The following is a 24625-nucleotide window of genomic DNA, read 5'->3' on the forward strand; positions in this document are numbered from 1 at the left end:
CGGACAACACCAATCCCAGGGTGCTCAAGGTATGTGCAGAGCAGCTGGCAGCACCGCTCCAGCATCTTTTCAACCTCTCCCTGAGGCTGGAGAGGGTGCCCCAGCTCTGGAAGACCTCCTGCATTGTCCCGGTGCCCAAGAAGGGACGTCCCAGCACCCCCAACGACTACAGGCCAGTCGCTCTGACGTCACACGTCATGAAGACGTTTGAGAGACTGGTCCTGCAACACCTCAAGCCCCTGGTGCGTGACTCCCTCGACCCCCTGCAGTTTGCATACCAGGCAAACATCGGGGTGGAGGATGCCATCATCTACATGCTCCACAGAGCGTACACGCACCTGGAAAAGCCGCGCAGCTCAGTGAGGATCATGTTCTTTGATTTTTCCAGCGCCTTCAACACCATCCAGCCGTCACTGCTAGCGGAGAAGCTCTCTGCGATGCAGCTGGAGCACGGCTTGGTGGCCTGGATCAAGGACTACCTCACTGAGAGGCCACAGTACGTCAGACTAAAGGACAGTCAGTCTGACGTACTGGTGAGCAACACCGGCGCCCCCCAGGGAACTGTGCTGTCACCCTTCCTCTTCACCCTCTACACCTCAGACTTCTGCCGCAACTCCAGCGGGTGCCACCTGCAGAAGTTCTCAGACGACTCCTCCATCGTAAGCTACATCACCGACGATGATGAGGAGGAGTACAGAGCCCTGGTGGAGAGCTTCGTGGGGTGGAGCGACAGCAACCACCTCCAACTCAACACCAGTAAGACCAAGGAGCTGGTGGTGGACTTCCGGAGGGGCAAGAAGAGGCCCCCCCCGATTCCCATCTCCATCCGAGGGGTGGATGTGGAGATGGTGGACTCATACAAGTTCCTTGGGGTACACCTGAACAATAAACTGGACTGGTCGGACAACACAGAGGCCCTCTACAGGAAGGGACAGAGCAGGCTGTTCTTCCTGAGGAGACTCAGGTCCTTCAATGTGTGCAACAAACTGCTGCAGTCTTTTTACCAGTCTGTTGTGGCCAGCATCCTCTTCTATGCTGTGGCATGCTGGGGAGGCTACATCAACTCAAGGGACACCAACAAGCTCAACAAGCTGGTGAGGAAGGCTAGCTCTGTGGTGGGAGTCGAGCTACCTAGACTTGAGGTGATGGTAGAGAGGGGGATGATAAGGAAGCTGGATGCCATCATGGAGAACCCCTACCACCCCCTCTACGACGAGCTAGTCAAGATGAGAAGCTCGTTCAGCCACAGACTCATCCCCCCCCGACACTCAACTAACCGCCTCGGACAGTCCTTCATACCAGCGGCCATCAGGCTCCACAACAGTGGGCAGCGACTAGCAGCCTCCAGGCCCCACAACAGGGGGCAGCGACAGCGACTGCTACCAGACATTGACCTGGGACTTATAGGAACCCAAGGGGGACAAAGTAGACTACCCTGGTACTTTGATTAATGTATACTCAGTAGATAGTAAATTATTATAACACTACCTCTTGCATACTGCACCTCATGTGACACTGTGAATAATGTGAATATTCCTCAGCTAGTCAGATAGTAAATTATATTGACCATATTGATCAAATTGTTTACACTGCCTGTGTTGTCTTTTACTACATGTATACTGTGTTGTTTTACTACCTGTACCCCTCCCCCCCATGCTGCTATGATGCCTGAATTTCCCCAAGGGGATCAATAAAGGAATATCTTATCTTATCTTATCTTAACTATGTGAGAATGCTATTCATCGACTACAGCTCGGCATTCAATACCATAGTCCCCTCCATACTCATAGCCAAGCTCAGGGACCTGGGCTTGGGCTATGACCTCTGCCAGTGGGTCTTGGACTTCCTGACTGGCAGACCCCAGGTGGTGAGAGCAGGCAACTGCACCTCCTCATCCATCACCCTCAACATAGGGGCCCCCCAGGGCTGTGTTCTGAGTCCCCTCCTCTACTCCCTGTACACACACGACTGTGTGGCTCAGCGGAGTAGCAATACAATCGTCAAATTTGCTGACGACACAGTGGTGGTGGGCCTGATCTCTGCCAACGACGAGAGGGCCTACCTGGAAGAGGTCAAGGTCCTGGCGGGATGGTGCCAGGAAAACAGCCTCTCAGCACTATAGCCATTACCCTCTTTTCCTTCCCTTTTTTCTTTCTTACCGTCGCTGTTTTTATGTCATCCGTATACGCGATTTAAATGTGACCCGATTCTACCTTGGACTAACTGCTAATCTGCCTTAAATGTGTTTTGAATTTTCCGTGATCCACTTATGCTATAACGTTGCGACATTAATATGCAGACTCCAAGGTAGGTGGTTACAGGGTTGATGCTGAATAATTATATAATAATTAGTGTCGCTGTTTTAATGGCATTTGAATGAGCAATTTAACTGTGATTCGATCCTACCTTGGACTAACTGCTCCGACCGATATCTTTATTGAAACAATGTATGATGACAGGTGGTGTCAGGTGTTGCCTATTACCATCCCCGGATTGATTAATGAATGATTGTGTTTAATTCTATTCTTACATAGGTTATGTCATTTCAGCCGTTGTGCCTGATCAGAGGGACGGCTAAAGGGGTGCACTTTGACCATAACCTTTTTTTTTCCCTTCCTCCTTTTTTTGTCATTGTTTAATTGACACTGTTCACACAATTTTGCACAATTAACCTGTGACCCGAACCTGCCTTAGACTATCGGCTGGGATGCTTTAATTTAATTTTGTTTTGAATTTCCCTATACCCTTTTGGGCTATAACAATGTGATGTTGAAGCGCAGATTCGGAAATAGAGGGCTGCAGGTTGATGCGGAGTTATTATTTAATAATGGCTATTTTTACCATTATGGTTGTCTCATGTTGGGGCCAGGGCTCAGGTGGGTTTCGACCGATATCTTTATTGAATTTTATTTTATTATTATTTGTGTTTATTGGACTAGTGGGGGTTTACTCAGGGGTTTATCTAGAGGGGGGTGGGAGTGGGGAGCGTCTTATTGATCCATGTCTCTAGTGGGAAGTGATAGGAAGATGACCATCCTCAGTGGATGGGGCATAGGGTGGGGATTGGAGAGTGGGTATAGGGGAACTTATAGTAGGACGGGTGGGTTAGGGTTTAGAGTAGAAGGAGGGGGGGTTGTAGCTGGGGTGGTATTTTTATGTGTTCTATGTACTGTTGTCTTATATATGTGTAAGTGTTCCTCCTCTGAACTCCTGGGATTGACCGTCCGGGCCCGCCGGGATCGGCACCTCTGTACTCAGCCTGGCTGCACGGGTATGTTCTCTACGCACTTATACAAGCTCAACCATGGCTAAATTGAATATTTTAATTTGGAACGCAGGAGGGCTTAACGCCCCACACAAGCGTGCCAGTGTCCTTTGGCTATTGAAGAGGAGAAATATTGACCTTGCTCTCCTTAGTGAGACGCATTTAATGGTAGGTGACGTGTCAAGACTGGCAAATCGGCAATATCACGTTATCTCCTCATCCTCAGCCGATGATAAGACGAAAGGAGTAGTCATAGTTACAAGACGTAACCTTGATATCAAAATCTTGGATGTATGGTCGGACACGGGGGGAAGGATTACTATAGCAAAAGTTGAATTCTTGCATAGGAAGATGGCTATAATAGCATTGTATGCTCCTAACACATTTGATTCAGCGTTCTATAATACAATCACGAAGAATATGTTGGAGCTTAATGGATACGCTCTCATTGTGGGTGGCGATTTTAATGCGTGCTGGGATGCGGAGATGGATAGGTCCGGGCCCTCTGAAACGAGCGACCAGAAACGGGCCTCTAAGGCCCTCAGGATGTGGGCCAAAGACACGGGGCTCACAGACCTCTGGCGCTTATGCAACCCCACCCTCAGAGATTACTCTCACCTGTCAGCCAGACACAAAAGCTTCTCTCGAATTGACTATGCATTCGCGTCCCCTAATATGTTTGATAGTTTCGATGTCTCATTGGTTCCCTTGGCTCTCTCAGACCACAAGGGGATTTTCCTTACGGCAACCTTTGGCAGGCTCTCCGCAAGAGCTCCCAGATGGCGTTTTAATTCGACCTTGCTAAAGAACGATGACTTCTGTTCTGAGTTCAGGAGTAAACTAGCTGAATTTTTGCAGATCAACGTTGGCACAGTAGAAGACCCTAGGGTCCTGTGGAACGCATTGAAAGGATTCATCAGGGGTCATGTCACACTATTTGCCTCCAATTTGCGAAAATCCCGGTCAAAAAAGCTAGAAGGACTGGAATCATTATATGCGGACCTATACGCATCCTTGCAAACTGACTATAATGAACGACTAAACACACAACGTAAGATAGTCAAAAAAGAAATAAACTCCATACTTAAACAACAGTCTGAGTTCTTGATACATAGGACAAGACAAAATTACTATTTTCACGGCTCCAGACCTAGCCATCTATTGGCAATGAAAATACGCTCAAATGATCATTTCTCGGATATCCCCTCGATTAGGACGAGCCAGGGTGCAGTCACTACTGATTCGAAAAAGATCAATGACACTTTTAAAGAGTTTTACTCACAGTTATATAGCTCAGAGGGTAATCTGGATGACTCTAGATTTGAATCGTTCATTGGCGGGCTTGAGATACCCCACATTTCTGAGGAAGAGGCCAAGGAACTGGGGAGACCGATTACTCTCGTAGAATTGAGGGAGACTATTGTTGAAATGCAGAGGGGTAAGGCGCCAGGCTGGGATGGTATTCCACCCGAAGTGTATTTAGCTTTCTGGGACCAACTGGGTCCATTGATGCTCGATATGATCAACTACGCTATCGAACAAGGGGAGTTCTCAAGAGATGTCAATATGGCGTTGATTTCTTTACTTCTCAAAAAGGACAAAGATCCCAATGATTGTGGTAGCTATAGACCCTTGAGTCTTCTCGGGGCCGATTTAAAGGTGTTTGCCAAGGTGCTGGCCCGTCGCCTGCAGAGATTTATGTCTGTATTGGTACACTGCGATCAAACTGGTTTTATCCCGGGGCGTCTGGCTGCAGATAATCTTAGGAGGCTGTTGCATGTAATCGATAACAGTAAAGACAATACAACTCCATCCACAGTTCTGTCTTTGGATGCCATGAAGGCGTTTGACAGACTTGAGTGGTCATACCTGTGGAAGGTACTTGAGGTCATGGGTCTTGGAAAGAGTTTTATTCATATGATTAAAGTCCTGTATGCCTCGCCGTCTGCGATGATACTGACAGGCAAAAACTGTTCCACACTCTTTCCAGTCTCCAGATCTTCTAGACAGGGTTGCCCTCTGAGCCCGGGACTGTTCGCGCTTTCCCTCGAACCTTTGGCCCAATTTATTAGGCAATCGGAGGACATCGTCCCCATAATGGTCAACAATACTCCACACAAAATTGCTCTCTATGCGGATGACCTGCTGATTTTCATGGATGACCCCTCCCGGTCGGCCACAAAATTATTGAGGATAATCGACGACTTTGGTAAATTGTCAGGTTTTAAGATTAACTGGAACAAATCAGCCTGCCTACCTCTTAATGAACTGGCCAAGGCGGTACGACTACCAGCTGATATCCCCATAGTAGAACATTTTAAATACTTGGGCATAGAGATATTCCCCACGCTGAACCAAACTACTAAGTACAACTTCACGGGTACTTATGATAAAATACGCCAGGATCTAGACAGGTGGTCGTCCCTTCCTAACTCCTTACAAGCCCGGGCTTCCATAATCAAAATGAACATCCTGCCTAGGATAAATTTTATTAGCTCAATGCTCCCCCTGCCCCCTCCAATAGACCACTGGCGCAAGGTACAATCGATGGTATCTAAGTTTGTCTGGAATAACAAACGCCCGAGAATCAAAAGGGCTACTACTCAACGTAGGAAACAAGATGGGGGCCTCGCAATCCCTGATTTTAAACTTTATTTCTGGTCCTTTTCACTGAGACCTCTGATGTGCTGGCTAGACCCTGTAGAGGCTGTATCGTGGCGCTCCTTAGAAGCGGCGGCGGTGTCTCCGCTAAGATTGCAGGATGTAGTGTACTCCACTGTCTCTATTGCGAAATGCCGGCTGAGGTATGGACCGATCATAACTCACGTGATCCAAACGTGGCGTAATGTACAGAGGTCGTGTGGGGTTAAATGCCCTTGGCACCTGGACTCTCCAATTTTTAATAACCAGCAATTACTTGTTGGACACAAGCCGGTTAATATTCCTCAATGGCAAAGGAGGGGAGTGCATACTCTGGAGGATATTTATGATAAGAACGGCCTCCGTGCATTTCAGGACTTAAGAGAATTTTATGATCTTCCCGGCGAGTCCTTCTTTCTTTACCTTCAACTAAGGTCAGCACTGAGGGCGCATGGCGTACCGTGGGCTCAAGCCTTGCACCCACACCCCTTCCTCAGGCTCATAGTGGACAGGACGACATCCAGAGGGTTTGTCTCCGACTTTTATACGCTCTTAATTCAATCCACGTATAAAAATTTATCATTGGATACAATCTGGCGTGTGGATATCCCGGAGATGGACCCCGAGTTTGACTGGGATGATGTTTGGGCAAATGTGGCATTATCTTCCCGCAACCCCAATCACCAGCAAATTAATTTTAATTATATTCATAGGACCTATCTTACACCTAGGAAGCTATTTGCTATGGGACTGATAACCGACTCTCGGTGCACTTTGTGCTCTCAAAAGGCCACTGGCACTTATATGCATATGTATTGGGATTGCCCACCAGTGGCCCGCTTCTGGAGGTCAATAACGGACAAACTTTCAGATCTGTGTGGCTTAACTATCCCATTCACAGCTGTTACGCTACTCCTGAACGATATAACGACACTACTCGCGTCCGTACAACTGAAAAGGGTTGTCCTAGCGGGCGTCACAGCAGCGAAGAAGCTAATAGCAATGAGATGGAAGGAGCCTGAGAAGCTTACAATGATTAACTGGTCCCTAACTCTATTGGATGTGATTTATCTTGAGATATCCACAGCCCGGGTGATTGGGGTGGGGCAGGCTGGAATTGACCTGTGGTTTGCAGCAGCTGAGAAGGTAAAGACCGCAGTGTGCGGCTGAGCGGGGTTGGGGTGCGTGTTCGGGTGAGTCCGGCGGTCTCTTGGGAGGGGGAGGAGGAAATGTTTTTGTCTGTCTTGTCCCTTGTCTTGTCATCTTGAGTTTAGCTGGGGATATTATGGGGGGGCAGCTATTTAACTATTTCTTCACTGTTTGGCCACTTTTACACGGTCTCTGTGAGTCTATGGAACACCTCTACAGGTTTTTGTTTTTTCATGAAGGTTCATTGCTCTGTTTTCAGGTCGTGTTCCCCCAAAAAATGGTCCTTGTGGTGGGTTGGAGATGTACGTTTTATTAATATGGGGTCACACGGCCGGGAATCGGGGCTGAACACTGGGAAAGACCATTTATTAGATAGTACCCCGTGGAATTAATTTAGTAGGTTGAACTCTGGTTTCTTTTCTCTTGTCTGTATAATTGTTAGTCTGTATTATTATTATTGTTTTTGTTATTTTCTTGTGAAGTTCTATGTATTGTGATTGTGGTTAATGTGTTGTCTTGTTTCGTGAGAATGTCAATAAAAAAATTTGATCAAAAAAAAGAGATACTCCGCTTGAGATACTCCGCTCTGCTAACGTGCGCGGACTGATGACGACATCAATTCGACTCTCGAGACATTCACAGCAGCAAAACAAGTCAGCCCGCGTATCGGCGCCGGGCATAATAAGTTAATTAAACTTGACAGACATTATATCGATGATAATTATCGATATCGAGTTATATGAAAATAATTTTATAATTTTATCGCGATAACGTTTTTGGTCATATCGCCCAGCCCTAGTTGATCTTAACATGAAAAGAAGGCGCCACCCAGACGTTCGGGCGAACCGCGCCTGGTGGCCCACCCCAAGGGCGTGAGACCCCTCTACATATGTTCAGATCCATTCCGTCATCATCCCCCAGACATAAACGAGAATCCGTCGAAAAAACCAACCCAGGTCATGGGATTTGTCGTCGGAAGAGGAAAAACCCCCATCTCAGTTGCTTTATAAAAACGCTGTTTCAACCACAAGCAACCAAGGCGTGCCAGTCAATCGCCTGTTTACAGCGAGCTAGCACTATACGTGCGTCGGGACACACCCCCATCAATGAACAGGCTATTTAGACCTGTCATTGAATCCCCAAGGCGCCCAGGGGAACGACAAGAGGGGTGTGACACTCCCTAACTCCAACACTTCTGGAATAGAAAAGAAGGAAGCATCAACAGTATGTATCCCAGTCTACACAGCCGGGGTAAAAAATGTTCACATTTTTACATCCCACCAGCCTCCCATAGGAAGGAGACGGGGATCCCCAGAGAGACTTCCCACGCGAGCTGTACAGATTGAAAAGAATATATTGCACCTTGAGCCATGTAAAAAATTGGTTTTAGGGCTCTCCGGGGAAGAGGCACTGAACCCATACACACTCAATAATCGAATTGAATCGAATACATATACAATAGAATAGGACCCTTCTAGAGGGTCCACTCACTTTGACAATCTGAGGAGGAAGGCTCTGTACTCTGATGGAGGCTCCCTCACATGGAAGAAGGAGTCCGAACTCACAGAAGGCCCGAATAGGCGCTTGGTGAGGAGGAGCCCTGACCACCCCCCCGAAACAGATCCATCACATGGACCTGAACAGCACACGGAAGTCCTACCAACAGAGACGCGCACGGTGACGTACTCTATGGCGGGGGAATTCCTGCGGTGCACACGCCCAATATACCAGGCCGTGGGACCAGGAAACTTCCCCCCCCCCCCCCCCCCCCCGTAACGTGCCGAACCGCCACGTGACGGGAACCTTGAAGGACAGGGGGTGTACCCCTGACCGACAGAAACAAGGGGGAGAGGAAAGGTTACCAGTTCACCCCTTTACGACCCCACACCCATGATACGATGTAATGACAAAAAGAGAATATGACACAGTCATAGTCAGCTCTATGAAGCGTTTGACAGCTCCACACAGCGCATGAGCTAACCTGCTATCTGATTTTTACTAAGGAAAAACACAGAATAGAGAGGGCTCTAAGAGCCCCGGTCCAACATACACATGTGCTTCTGTGGCCAGTCCAACCCAGTTGTAGGTCACATGACACACACAACCCATCATCACCTACAAAAAATGGCAAAAAACACTCAACAGAGGAACGCCGTTTTTCACAATGAGAGAATACATCATTCTCGATTAGTATCGGCCACAGGCCTTGCTAAGCACACATGACAGCGACCAAACCATTTTTTTTTTTAGGAAAATAAAGTTTCTCCAGCAGATTTAGCACAGCCTCAGCAATCAAGCTAAGAGTTACATCGCATCCCTACCACACAAAAGACACAATTAGTGCACAAACATGTCTGATAGGAGGATGAAAAAGTCCCCAGGGAACCGGGGGGAAACACAATCCTCTTATTTTACCCTCAATACGGCCAGTTAAAACAGGAAAACCTGTTAATATGTGAACACACTGTTCATTGTCATCACAGGCTGAGAAAAGAACACTCTTTTACTCACTTGTCACCAAGCATAGCTTCATAGGTTAGTTACCTTAGTTGTGAGTACACGGTACATATAAACACCATGATGTTTCTCACACAACAACCAGATCATTACATCCCGATTTGCACGGAGAAGCTAACTGCCAGTGACAAAAACAGCTCACACATAACCCGCGCCGTATCCCAAATGCATTGCAGCAACACACGTTTTGGGAAAAACATCGTTATTCACAATACATTTAGAAAAGTAAAACCAGAAAACGTGTTATAAGGTCTGGTCAAACCTGTTCCTACCCGGAACGTAGATCAGCGAAGTGCAGTCACAGACACCGTAGGAACACAGCCGCTCCTGTGTTGTTCGAACTGGGCAGCGTCGCCGCTCCAACCCGCACTACAGTCCTTTGTTGATGCAACCTTGCCGTCCTGGCTCAGGGCAGGGTCGACGAAACATCCCCTGTCAAGGATGACGTCGTAGTCAAGAGTGTAAAACATGTTAAAATCAAAGCACGTTCAACAGAATAGCATCAAGCTAACGGCCGCTCCAACCGTTCGGGTGCTACTGCTTCTGCTCGCGAGACGCCGAGCTAACGACGCACGCGATCAGAAGCGAGCCCACGGTGGCGCGCGAGAAGCTAAGCTACCCCGCGCCAGGCCATGGCCTATAGCAGCAAGCTAACGTTACCTAGCGATCACGACATGCTAGCACCGCAGCTAACAGCTGACTGGCTAACAGTAGGCCCAACCTGAGCAGGCCATGCAGCGATCCCAGCAGGCTAACGCAGCAGTTAACAGCTGACTGGCTAACCGTAAGCTAAGCAGCTATCAATTGAACCTGTAAACAATGACATAACACTCACCCAGACAGGCCGCCGTTCTGAACCTCTCCTCACTTTTTAAGAGAAAAGAGAAAACAAGATGTCAACACCGCTTCACAACGGTGATTTTACCAACACCCGACGGAATCAGCACAATACCAACTGGCCTGTAGCTGACTTTGAACATGGATCTGCCGCTATCGCACATCCTGTGCACATATCCCCTCGTGAAGGAATACTCTCATTTGGATATGAAAGATGGGGCCTTAACACGGTGACAGAGAGAATCCACTCGTCCAAAACACACAGGGATCACCAGTGTTAATGGTCGCGGCCCACTAGTTAAAACTATAATGGTCTTCAGACCAAGGCCTTCTGTCGCCTAGGTGGCTGAACAAAGGACCCTAGCCTGGGGCCGGTTTCCATAAACATTGTCAAGTAGCCCCCATAGCACTAACAGACAAGTGGAGCCTGCCAGCAAAACACTACTCACCCAACCTGGAACGCACTGCTTCTCACAACAGCGGCATGTCCGACAGTTCAGCTGTGGCCTGACAGGTTTCACCCCAACAAACACAGCAAGGAACTGCAGTTGAGAAGCATGCAGCGGCGTGCTCCCAATACGAAAACCGGTGGAGGATTTTTAGAATGATCAACATCTTCCAGACACTCCAGTACGAAGACAATATCGCCGTATTTTCTCGAAAATAGTGAGAGAGAAAATAAAGATATGATGTCAACGTATCCTTGTTTCCCAAAGCTGTTCCTAATCCAATTTCTTCCATCATGGTGTCAAGTGTGGGGATCTACCGAGGCACTTCTTCCTTGTGGTAAAAGCGAGAAGGAGGCGAGTGGGTGGCCCCACCCCTGCTTATATGGGTAAGCTGATAGGGGTGTGGTCAGACGAATATTGGGATTAAAGGTACATTGTGGTCTTTATTCAGTGCGCGTGCACATATGCGAGATAGTGCAGAGAGCGATGCCGAGCGAGAGCGATACGATACAGAACTGCGTAAGCAGTCTAGTGGTTGTCCGTTTCATGGATAACTTTAAGAGTCCGTTATCTGCTCATGACCCACACACACACACACAGCCCTCACAGTAGGTTATTAACCTGGTAAACAGGTAGGTTATTAACCTGGTAAACAGCTAGGTTATTAACCTGGTAAACAGGTAGGTTATTAACCTGGTAAACAGGTAGATTATTAACCTGGTAAACAGGTAGATTATTAACCTGGTAAACAGGTAGGTTATTAACCTGGTAAACAGGTAGGTTATTAACCTGGTAAACAGGTAGGTTATTAACCTGGTAAACATGTAGGTTATTAACCTGGTAAACAGGTAGATTATTAACCTGGTAAACAGGTAGGTTATTAAATTAACCTGGTAAACAGGTAGATTATTAACCTGGTAAACGGGTAGGTTTTTAACCTGGTAAACAGGTAGGTTATTAACCTGGTAAAGAGGTAGGTTTATAACCTGGTAAAGAGGCAGGTTTATAACCTGGTAAACAGGTAGGTTATTAACCTGGTAAACAGGTAGGTTATTAACCTGGTAAACATGTAGGTTATTAACCTGGTAAACAGGTAGATTATTAACCTGGTAAACAGGTAGGTTATTAAATTAACCTGGTAAACAGGTAGATTATTAACCTGGTAAACGGGTAGGTTTTTAACCTGGTAAACAGGTAGGTTATTAACCTGGTAAAGAGGTAGGTTTATAACCTGGTAAAGAGGCAGGTTTATAACCTGGTAAACAGGTAGGTTATTAACCTGGTAAACAGGTAGGTTATTAACCTGGCAAACAGGTAGGTTTATAACCTGGTAAAGAGGTAGTTATATAGTCGTACTGGCAAATCGCGTCTCGCTCTTTCGCCTATCGAGATATACCTCATCTCCAGTACCTACTGTACTACATGAACGAAAACAAAACACCCTTGCACTTGACCAGGCCCCGCCCCAGTGACCTCCCTATAAGTCACCAGGCGTGGTCACACTCGCCCTTCCTCTTTTTCGTTTTCCATCATGGCGGTTGCAATGCACCCTGTGTAACTAGCATTTATGAAGTGTAAAGAGAAATTGAACAATGCCGGAGATTTGCCAGCCCTTGGAATCTTCTCGGCATGTTCCAACGGCGCTCGTATGGGTTCTGCGGTCCTGCAGCTGGATGCATCTCGATGCATCTCCGCGTCAGGCCTGTACTGGGGTTTCCTCGTCTTGTTGACAGCAGACAGAGGGACGTCACGCGATGTGTAGCTATCGGGCTAACTCGCGTCCAGGTAGGATCTGCGCCACTAGGCATAACAATGCTGGCGTTGGTGATGCTGCTCGAGTTGTCCCGGGAGATAACCGAGTTGTGTATTTGCGCAAGGGGCAGGATATCTGGGTAAACGTTGTTGTTTTCCCGGTTATCCTGGAGCACGCGGCTAACGCTATGCTATTTGCTGGGTTACTGTTTCTATTTTGATTCCCCGCTGAGGGATGTCTTTTTAAAAGGTCTTCCCTCCTATTAACCATTCATGCTGACGGTCAATCGGTGTCTACTGTTGGGAGTATTGCGGGGATTTGTTTACCTTTTTCATGGGTGAATGGGCTGAGGTCTAGGGCTGGTGTGCTTTTTGTGAATATTATGAATGGTATGCGGGACTGGTTTTCTCTGGTCCGCATCCCCTTAACGTTGTGTGTATGGGCTAGCCCATTCTACAGTGTATTGTTGGTGTTTTTAGTTCATTTATTCATTAACCCCTTCATGGGTGCACACCACAGTGGAGGTTGCTGGTTGCAACCACCACTGGTGCTCCGTGTTTATGAAGCAGGTGGCATCAGTCCTTTTCCTCTGGCATGTTGAAACAGTGCCCCGCCCGGCCGACGCCATGAGGTGGGTCGGCCCGGCGGATGGCTGGTGGGCTGTTAAGCCTGTACCGCCACGGTATAGAATTAGCAGCGGTTAGTAACTTTGTTCGCATTGCTGTTTTTTTCTGTCAAAAATGGTGTCTGGTGGTGGGGCCATGAGGGCCAGCCAACGTCGAAACATTGCGCGAGGTTGTTGATGTTATTAGCTTTGACCTAGCCGCAAGCTATAACCGCAGGGAGGGCTAGGATGCTGTCAATGTTTGTTTACAGACATCTTGGTTGGATTGGTCTCCCTTTGAGAGGGTGAGAAGTTAAAAATAATTTTTCCCTCCTCAGGGCTCCCCTCTCCGCAGAGGATCTTTGGTCTTCCGCTGGAGCGCGGGCGGTATTGGACCTAGGCCCCACACCGCCTCACGCCGCGCAGCCAGAGGTGAGAGCACGGCCTCGCCAGCGGCTGTGGCGAGGCCCTCAACCGGCGGCCATGTTTCCCCCGCCGGAGGTACCCTGGGCGTTAAGTCAACAGGTGTCCACAAGGCTGACAGCCTTGGCGGCCGAGGGATCGGCCACATTGGATGAGCACGGCCTGAGAAACCGTCGCCATCCTGCCGTGTGCAGCCCGCTCTCCGATCACTCCCTCCCCCAACACCAGCGGAAAAGGGGCTCTGATTTGTTTTCCTTTGGCTGCGGGCCTTCAATGAAGCGCATGCGGCCCCACATTTCGCTTCTCATGGGGACAGGGGCTGACACCCAGTTGATGGCTGAGCCTGGATCTCTCCATGAGAATGTTGTGCTGTCAAGTGGCTCCCATACCATAAGCTGTGTTTGGTTGAGCCTGGTGTTACGTCTGTCAACTACAAGTGTTGTCAGCAGGGGGGCTCGAGACCTTTTTTGAGGCAAACAGTGCAGGCTTCCCCGACTTCGCCTTCGCCCGGCCGGGTATCACGTTGGTGCATGATTTGGGTGGTAGTAATATCACTGCAGGGCTACGGCGTGTAGGAACCCATGGGGGCCTCACACCTTGCATGTCCAGCTGCAGAACAACTCCTCAGCATGTTCTGAGGGGTGTTCAGTGGGGGAGCTTTTGTCACCTAGTATGATGTCAGTTGAACACTGTCAGGTGGGGGCCTGGTTCTCCTCCATAGACCTGTAGTATGCGTATTCGCATCCCCGATCTCCCATCCTAGGGCTTACCTACGCTTCCTTTGCAGGGTTTAGCGTATGAGTACCAGAGGCTGCCGTTCGTTTTTTCTCTGGCTCCCCGCATCTTCACCAAGTGGGGGCCTCTGCGTCGTCAGGGGTTACGAAGTGTATTCTGCCCTGACGACGTTCTGGTCCTTGGCGGTCAAGGTGGATCGTCAGGTCTCATACCAGGCAGGCGGTGGAATTCCTCACCAGCCTGGGGTTTGCTGTAGACTGGAAGTAGAGTACTCCTCTTCCCAGTCAACGGGTGGAGTACTATGGGCATCCCTCTCAGAGCATGTTATCGACACGCTCTGGAGGTTCCGTCCTAGGACGGTTACGGCGCTGTCCGTGATACGCCTGCTCGGTATGATGGCATCTGCTCATTCCGTGGTCCCTCTTGGCCTCCTCTTCACCTCATGAGGAGGATACGGAGGTGGTTTTTCCAGTATGGAAATAGACCCGGTGAGAGGCAAGTGGAAGCGGCTAAGGTTCCCGTGTCAGTACTGGGGGACCTCGCCCTCTGGGCAGTAGGCTGTCACACGTCACGGTTTTCACCGACGCCTCCCTCACTGGGGACGCGTCGGGCCAACACAGTAGGGGGCAGCTGGCAAGACCATGCTGCCCGGTCTGCGCTACGTTCAATGTGTTGGTATTGAAGGCGGTCCTTCTGGTCCTCAAACGGTGTTTGATCAGGACGGACAATACGACGTCAGCGTCGTATATCGACAGACAGGGAGGAGTACGCTCCCCCCGTCTGCACCGGGCGGCGGGCGGCTGGCTATGGGCGTTCTCCATCTGCGCATCCTGAGGGCTCTCCACATCCCCGGCAGGGTGAATGTGGGTACAGGTGTGATGTCGCGGGGCGGTCCTCACCCTGACGAGTGGGGATTACGTCCGGACATAGTCAGGCAGGACTGGGACCGATGCCGTGGCCGCCTGGGATTCTTTCCCCCCATACATCTGTTAGGTCAGTTGTTGGGGCGGGTACGTTGAGGAGCGCAGGACCTTGATCCTGATTGCGCCGGACCGGGGTGCAGCTGTGTGGTTCCCGGGCCTGATCCAGCTCTTGGTAGCCCCGTCGTGGCCTGTTCCTTGGTCATCGCGGGCCCTCTCTCAAGCGCATGGGTCTCTGTGTCAGTTCCCTGTGCTGGGCCAGCCGCTGATGGTTTGGCTGGTGAGAGGGTGAGTCTGGAGAGGATGGATCCTTCTGTGGTTGACACCATCCGGAACAGAGCAGGCCATCCCCAGCGGGCTAATCGCTTGGCTAAAATGGGACAATGCTCAGCGGGGGAGCCGCCTCATTCACCAGGAGTGATGACTGCCATCCCCCCCCCATTTCAGACCACCCCTTTCTGTCGGGGTCCCCCCTTTTGGGTGCAATTGCCCCGACCCCAGCCTCGTTGGCAGGGTCAGGGTTCGCAATGCATAGCGGGAGGGACCGGGTTACCTATCTACGCTTCTTAGCGGACCAGCGCCAGTTGGCTGCGAGGCCGCTTGGCGATTTTCACCACGTGTGGCTACAGAAGTGCCACGTGTCGGTGTCGATGGAGAGAACGTTGAGAGCGGGTCTCGTGTTGCAATTTGCACACCCCCACCCTCTGTTTTTTGGGTTCTGAAACACTCTATTATCAGAGTCCACGGCAGCGGCAGCCCTGGCCGACGAGATTCAATCTCTGTTGGCGAAGCAGGCCATCGTTGCGGTCCCACGGGAGGACACGATGAGTGGTGTTTACTCCCGATATTTTCTGGTGCCCAAGAAAACGGGGGGTATCAAACCCATACTGGACCTGTCCACGTTCAATCGTTTGATTGCGGTGAAAAGGTTTAGAATGTTGACCGTCAAACACCTGTTATGCGCTGTCAGAGTGGGAGACTGGTTCACCTCCATAGACCTCAAGGATGCGTATTTTCACATTCCGATCTTCCCTCACAGGAAATACCTGCGCTTCCTGTTTCATGGAATAGCGTATGAGTACCAGAGACTGCCATTCAGCTACTCTCTGGCCCCTCGCACTTTCACCAAGTGCTTGGAGACCGTGCTGGGACCAATGCGTCGTCAGGGAATACTAATTCTATTCTACCTGGATGACATTCTGGTCCTCAGCCGGTCGGAGGAGGTCGCCAGGTCTCACACCAGGCAGGTGGTTGAACACCTCACCAGCCTCGGTTTTGCTGTGAACTGGGAGAAGAGTACTCCTCTTCCCAGCCAACAGGTGGAGTACTTGGGCTTGATTCTAAGCTCAAGGTCTATGAGGGCAACCCTCTCAGAGCGGCGTCGAGAGGATATTCTCGGTGCGCTCAGGGGGTTCCCTCCTGGCAGGACAGTTACGGCGTGGTTCGTGATGCGCCTGCTCGGCCTGATGGCATCTGCTCACTCTGTGGTCCCGCTGGGCTCTTTATGAGGAGGATACAGGGGTGGTTTTTCAGTATGAAAATAGACTCTGTGAGAGGCAAGTGAAAGCGGCTGAAAGTCCCCGCTTCAGTGCTGGGGGACCTCGACCACTGGGGGGCGGGGGCCCTCACCGGCAGGGTCCCCATGGGCAGCAGGACATCGCACGTGACAGTCTTCTCCGACGCCTCCCTCACAGGATGGGTGGGGGACATGTCTGACCAAGGCGGTAGGAGGCAGCTGGCCTGCTCGGTCTGCCCTACATATCAATGTGTTGGAATTGAAGGCAGTGCTTTTAGTCCTCAAACGGCTCCGCCCTCATGTGGTGGGCGAGCACGTTCTAGTCAGGATGGACAGCACGACGTCAGCGTCATATATCAACAGACAGGGGGGAGTGTGCTCTCGCAATCTGCGCAGCCTGAGGGCTCTCCACATCCCCGGCAAGGAGAATGTGGGTGCAGATTTGATGTCACAGGGAGGTCCCCACCCAGACGAGTGGGGACTACATCGAGGCATAGTCAGACAGATCTGGAGCCAATTCGGGGAGGCCGTGGTGGACCTGTTTGCGAGCAGTCAGTCCTACCAGTGCCCCCTGTGGTTCTCAGTCAGTGGGAAGGACAACCCCCCTCTGGGAGTGGATGCTATCTATCTGATAGCCCAGCTGTTGGAGCGGGTACGTCAGGAGTGCAGGACTTTGATCCTGGTTGCGCCGGACAGGGGGTCAGCCGTGTGGTTCCCGGCCTTGATTCAACTCCTGGTGGCCCCGCCGTTGCCTGTCCCCTGGTCGCCACGGGCGTTCTCTCAGGCACGCAGCACGTTGTTTCGGCTGCCTGTCCTGGGGCAGCCTCTAATGGCTTGGCTGCTGAGAGGTTGCATTTAGAGGGGATGCGTCTTAACACTACTGTGATTAACACCATCCAGAACGTGTGCGCTCCGTCCACTACCGCGGTTTACGCAGGGAAGTGGCGTATGTTTCAGGAGTGGTGTGAGGCTGAGAGCCTGGACCCGGTATCATGTCCCCTGAACTCTGTTCTGTCCATCCTCCAGTCTATCCTGGATAGGCTGTCGGCCTCGACAGTGAAGGTGTATACCGCGGCTATATCTTCTTGTCATGTGGGCTTTGAGGGCAGAACGCTGTTCAGCCACCCTCTCATGAGACGGTTCCTGCTGGGTGCTTCAAGCCTGTTGAACGCGCTCTGTCCCCAAGCTGGGATCTCCAACTGGTCCTGGGGGGACTGTCCGTCCGCTGACGGTGTACCTTAGGCACACACAGGACCTCAGGGCTACCAGTCAACTGCTTGTCTGTTACGGTGACCTCAACACGGGTAAGGCGCTGTCCAAGCAACGCCTGTCACATTGGTTGTGCGAGGGCATTGCCCTCTGCTACACTTTGGCCGGACAGGTTCCCCCCGCAGGCGTCAGGGCACACTCCACTCGTGGAGTGGCAGCCTCTGCTGCCCTGCTTGGGGGGGCCTCAGTGGAGGACATCTGCGCTGTGGCCTCCTGGTCCTCCCTGGCCCCTTTTGTCAGGTTTTACCTCATGGACATGACTGGGGGTCTCCCAGACAGTCCTGAGTACCGGGACTTCTCCTGCACCCAGGCATCAGGTGGGCTAGCAGGAGTGTGTGGGTGTGGACCGCAGAGTGCGTTTTTCACACGCGGTCCCACTCACGTTGTGCGTCCTAGGGTGACTGATCCCTATTTCACATTTTGGTCGGAGTTGACTGCGCCCCCCCCTCGTTAGGACGGGCGGGGGGACGGGACTCCCACTACTCCCTGTTCGATACGGGGTCCTCAGGTGGTGCATTTGTCGTGGCTGCGCATCCACTCTCCCCTTTTGATCCCAATAGGCTAGAGCGGGACGCTCAGTTAGTTGAAACATAACGAAGGTTATCCTATAACCCTAGTTATGTGAATACTGACTGAGCGTCCCGCTCTTCACGCCCTGAGGACCCTTGATTGTTTTTTTACGCGAGAAATTCAGACTCGGAAGGGCATAGGAGTGGCCCCACCCTGTGTTTTAAGGAAACACAGGAACAGGCATGGCCACGGGCGAATGCAGGTACAACTGGAGGTGTAGTCTGACGTCACTGGTTGTTCCACCCGTATAGGGATTTAGCATTGGGAAAATGGATTATCGGCTATTGTAACAATTCTGCCGCATGAACATTGGCAAGCTTTCCATTTTTGCACAAAATGAGTTCCCTTCTACCACTAACATGATTGTTTAAGCATTTTTGGTTGAAACAAAGGTAGTTATAAGCTTTTTAATTTGTCGTAAAAAAAGAACTACAATTACCATTAGGCAGCCTGTTGTTCAGTACGCAGCCGCTATTGGCTGTCGCCTTATCCCCGTCACGGGTCATAGTACCAAGCTAGCTAGCTAACGTTAACGTTACCCTGCTAAATGCAATTACGTAGCATTATGTCTACTGTCGTGAACCATTTTAAATCGGGGCATGTAGAGGAGTTTCGGGAACGAGTAAAATTTGCAGGTCCTCTTCTCAGACCTGTGGGGCAAAGCACTGCATGCATCATGCCGGCTAGCAAGCTAGCTAGCTACACGCCACGGCATGTTGATACGATAGTAGCCCCTTTCGTGACTGTGATGCACTCGGTGCATCACAGTCACGAAAGGGGCTACCACGATAGCTAACTAACGTTAACGTTACAAGCTCAAACACCTTATAACTACTACTACTGTCGTGTCCATAAGTTCCCAGGCAGAATACTTTGTTTGTGAGGACAAACGTATACAAAGAGCAGAGAACCATTTTAAATCGGGGCATGTTAGGAGTTTCGAGAATGCCGGCTAGCAAGCTAGCTAGCTACTAACGTTATAAACTATACACAATATGTACAATGATTTACATTAGTATTTACAGTGATTTAATATGCAGCGAAATAACGTTATACGATTGAAATTATAAATACAAATATGGTAACGTGGTTGTGGCTTTTACAAATAGTGGTTAGCTTTAGAGATAAATGGCTATGATCACGGAGCACTAGTGTTGGGTGAAACAGATACTAGCCACAGATTCAGGGTCAGTTATTTTCCCATTGTACGAATTGTTAAGCTTATGGAATGTAAGGGACATCTGATCCTAGGTCTGTGACTGACTACAGGCAGGAGGCAGGCTAAGCTGTGGTGACGTCAGTCAGCAGCGCGAAATGGTAGTGTAGTTTCTCAGTGAACGAAAACATTAACCTTGTTATTTTGCTACCTTTACGATTAATTGCGAATATTTTCACGTTGAGCTATAGATTGTGGATGAATACGCACAGAAAGGTACACCATGCCAACGTTAATGCTTTATTTATTGTGTGTTGAGAATGTGTTGTGTGTTGAGAATGTGTTGTGTGTTGAGAATGTATTGTGTGTTGAGATTAGAATGTATTGTGTGATGGATTGTGTGTTTAGAATGTGTGTGAACTTGTGTGTTGAGAATGTGTGTTGTGATGTGAATGTGTTGTGTTGAGAATGTGTCATGTGTTGAGAATGTGTTTTGTGTTGAATGTTTTGTGTATTGAGAATGTGTTGAGAATGTGTAGTGTGACGAGAATGTGAGAATGTGTTGTGTTGAATGTATTGTGTGTTGAGAATGTGTAGTGAATGTGTTGTGTGTTGAGAATGTGTAGTGTGACGAGAATGTGAGAATGTGTTGTGTTGAATGTATTGTGTGTTGAGAATGTGTAGTGAATGTGTAGTGTGACGAGAATGTGAGAATGTGTTGTGTTGAATGTATTGTGTGTTGAGAATGTGTAGTGAATGTGTTGTGTGTTGGGAACAGTGTTGTAGTACTCGAGTCCTGCACAGATTTTCAGGACTCGTGACTCGACTTGAGCACTGATGACTCAGACTTGGACTTGAGCATTGACTGCATTCGGACTCAGAAGGTGCCGGCAAGGACTCGGACTTGTTAATTGATAAATAGTTATTATTATTATTATATTTCTTTTGTAATGCGTCCTAATCATTTGGCATAAGATATTGATGGCTATATTAATACCATAACATTATTTAATTGTGTGCAAGGGCAGACACGTGTGTTCCACCTAGAGCTGACCTTCGAATTTTTTTCGGCATTCGTAGCTTTGCGGCCGAGATTCGATTTTAATTCGAAGCTTCGAGATTAAGAAAATAAAATAAAAATAAAAATATATATAATATTTTTTTTACTTGCATTTTTTTTTTTATGTTGTGGACTTGTACAGCACTTTGCTCAACGTTGTTGTTGTTGTTTTTAAATGTGCTATAAATAAAGTGGATTGGATTGGATTGGATTAATTAATTAATTAAATTAATAATGAGTCAGGAGCTGCGCTGCCTGGGCGGCTGCTCTCCGTTACACAGCCAACAACATTACATTACATAATTATGTTGCAACCTTCATCTACAAAGCAAATCAAATCAAATCAAATTTATTTGTAAGGCCCGACAACACACGTTAATGTCCCCATGGGCCGGACATGTCTTCTTTAAACAAGTCAAGAAGAAAACATCTCAATAAGTCAAGAACAAAACAAGAACACCATGAAGTCCAAACATTTCAAATAAATGCAAAATAAATAAATGCAACACTCCCAGACGTACCCCACGCGAAGGTAAGGAAAAACTCACTAGAACCTAGCAATAGGAAAAGAATGCACCACAGGCAGTGTGGAGGAGAGAAACCTTAGAAGGGCCATTCAAGGGGTGATCTCCCTTCTTAGATGTCGGTGATAGTAGTGTTGCTATAAAACAGGCAGACAGTTCGAAGGCATGCACTCATATGTAGTGAAACACAGATAAGTGCATGTGATACCAACTGAACATTTTGAAAGATTAAAGATAGAGCTGATAGCGATAGCAACTGAACATTTTGAAAGATTAAGATTAAAGATAGAGCTGATAGCGGATCTATTTGAGGCAGATAGGGTCGCATCCTCCTGGTCTTCATCACAGGACGTCCAACACTCCGGTCATCACTCTGAGACGGCCACTCACAGGGAGACAGGGAGATGGGACAGACAGTTCGCATGATTGTGATGGGCGGACATAGCTATAGATACAAGTGGTAGGCATATATGTGAATAGAATAGATATATGTAGTAGGCATATTATGTGAATAGAATAGAAGTACTTAACCCAGCGATGAACGTCTGAACCACGTTGACAGACCACGGACAGAAGACGGTAAGAAGCTGATCCATGGCCTCGGTGGTGCACGTAGAACAGTCACTGCAATCTTGGCCAAGACCCAGAGACATCCACCACCTTGGTCAGCACTACGAGCAGGGACGTGCACAGGACTTTAGAGGGGCAGGTGCTCAAAGGCTGAAAAGGGCACCTGTGTGTGTTTTAACCGAGCGTGTTATGCGTGCAAGCCCGATTTTTCAGGGCCCTTTTGTGGCGGGAGCGCCCCCTTTTTATGTTTTTTGGGGGGTTTTGGTGATCAAATATTGAATATTGAACTATAATAATCAGTGCAGGAGCTCACTTATCCTTGAAAGACACTTTTATCACTGACTTAAAAGGCCCATACATCTCCATAAATGTTCAGGGGGGAGGGAATAAGTGCTTACCCTACAGACCCCAAGAAGTGCTGTATATTCTGTATTGTTTAATATAAATGCATTTTTTATTCCAATCCCGATTTGTATTTGAGATTCCCAAATCCCATCGGACTTGACTTCTTTGTGTCCCTCAATGAGTGTAATACCAGCATTCAACTGTATGCGCCACAGCGGTTTCTATCATTCTATGCATAAAATATATAGGTCCGCGGAGAGGCACGCTGAGGAGGCTGTGCAAACTGCAATGGAATATGGGGCATCTCTCTCTCTTTACCTAATATTTTGATTCTATCCTGACATTTTTCAGTTGGAAGGGCACTATATATGCGTAACGATAAAAAAAAAAAAAAATAAAAAAATTAAAAAATGTCTTCAAAAAGGCAACTTTATGAGGCTCAAAAGGGCAGGTGCTCAAGCACCCCTTGGGCTCTATGTGTGCACGTGCCTGACTACGAGACAACGACTCAGAGAGAGGGGGGGGGTTGGGACAGGGGTTAGAGAGTTCCCATGTTTGTAGTGGGCGGAGATGGAGCAATAAATACATGTAGTGAGCATAAGCAATTAAGCATACATGGTGACAGTGGAATCATAGTATATTAAAAAAAAAATGAAATTGTGTAATAGATAGAACTACTGCAAGCGTATGGATACAGGATGAGATACAAGACAATAGCTCAGGGCCGTATGCCCCGGGGGGCAGGAGAAGCCGCTCAGAAGGTTCAGCAGGCCAGGCAGAAGGCAGTATGAAGCTGTTCCATGGGACCGGTTGAGACAGAGACAGAGGTTAAAAAGGTTCTCCCATGTCTGCAGAAAAGCAGACATGGGAGCAAATAGACATCCTAACTAAACTAGACAGATTAATCTAAGGGTCAGTCCCCGACCAGGTGAGATCAGGGTAGGTTGAAGTAGAGGGAAAAGATGGGTCTTAAGCAGGGATTTAAAAGCTTCGACGGCAGGTAATTTGTTCCACAGGTAGGGAGCATGGTAGACAAGGGCTCTGTGGCCGGCGGATTTAGTTTTAACCCTAGGAATCGATAGAAGCCCCGCATTTTGTGAGCGCAGAGCACGAGCGGGCGAGTATCGAGAGATGAGATTGGATATAGATAGAGCGGTGCAAGCCCATTTAAAATGTTGTAGGTGAGGAGTAGCACTTTAAAGTCAGATCGGGCTTGAATAGGAAGCCAGTGTAGGGCGGACAAAACTGGTGTGATGTGATCAAATTTTCTAGTTTTAGTTGGTATCCGTGCAGCCGCATTTTGCACGAGTTGAAGATTTTTGATGCTTGAATTAGGTAGGCCTGAAAAAAGTGTATTACAGTAGTCTAGACGAGATGAGACAAAAGCATGAATTAGGGTTTCAGCATCAGCCAGAGTTAAAATGGGGCGAATCTTTGCGATATTACGAAGATGGAAGGAGGCAATTTTGGAGATTTTTTTTTATATGAGCATTAAATGAGAGGGAGGAATAAAAAATTACTCTGAGGTTTTTTTATGGTGGAGCTCTGGGATACGTGACAAGTATCAAACAATTATATAAATATTTATATGTAGTTAATAGAGACAATGGCAGAATTCGACTTCATTTTTTACTAAGACATGTTTTTATATACTAGAATACTATTGTCAGTGCTGTAAAGTTTAAACCTTTTTAAATCTTAGACAAACGAAACACTTTGCTTTCATGAAATATTGTAAGCCGTCATCGGAGGCTTTATAAAAGCAGCACAATGAACACAAATCTGTCAGTGCCGAGTCCGACCTCATCTTAAATAACAAAAGGCATTGCTTGTTGTAGTTAACAAAGAGAGTTGATTTTGCAGGTACAAAAATAATAATAATAATTTTTTTTTTTTTTTTTTTTTTATATATTCAAATTTTATTTTCCCATTCGAATCCTATGCCCATCGAACGAAGCTTCGAAGTATTTAAGACAGCCCTAGTTCCACCTACATGCGGATTCACGTCGACACCCTCATGTTCAGTACTTAAGATGCCTAAAGAGATGCCCTGAATCCTGCACTTTGTCATTTATGTTTAATGGAGATCTTTTTTATTTGTACGTCAGCTCTTTGACTGCCAGAGTGGAGTGGACTCAACCTTGGTGACTTGGACTCGGACTAGGGTAATGCGGACTCGACTCAGGCCCCGTTTAGACGGAAACGCTAGCAGGTGAATCCGCAAAAATATTTTTTCAGATGTGCCTTTCGTTTATACGGAAACGGCGTTTTTACGGGGTGAAACCGTAAAAAAGTGAGACCACCTTCCAGGGTGGAATTCCTA

The sequence above is a fragment of the Notolepis coatsorum genome (assembly GCF_963971535.1).
Source record: "Notolepis coatsorum genome assembly, chromosome: 7".
Lineage (NCBI taxonomy): Eukaryota > Metazoa > Chordata > Actinopteri > Aulopiformes > Paralepididae > Notolepis > Notolepis coatsorum.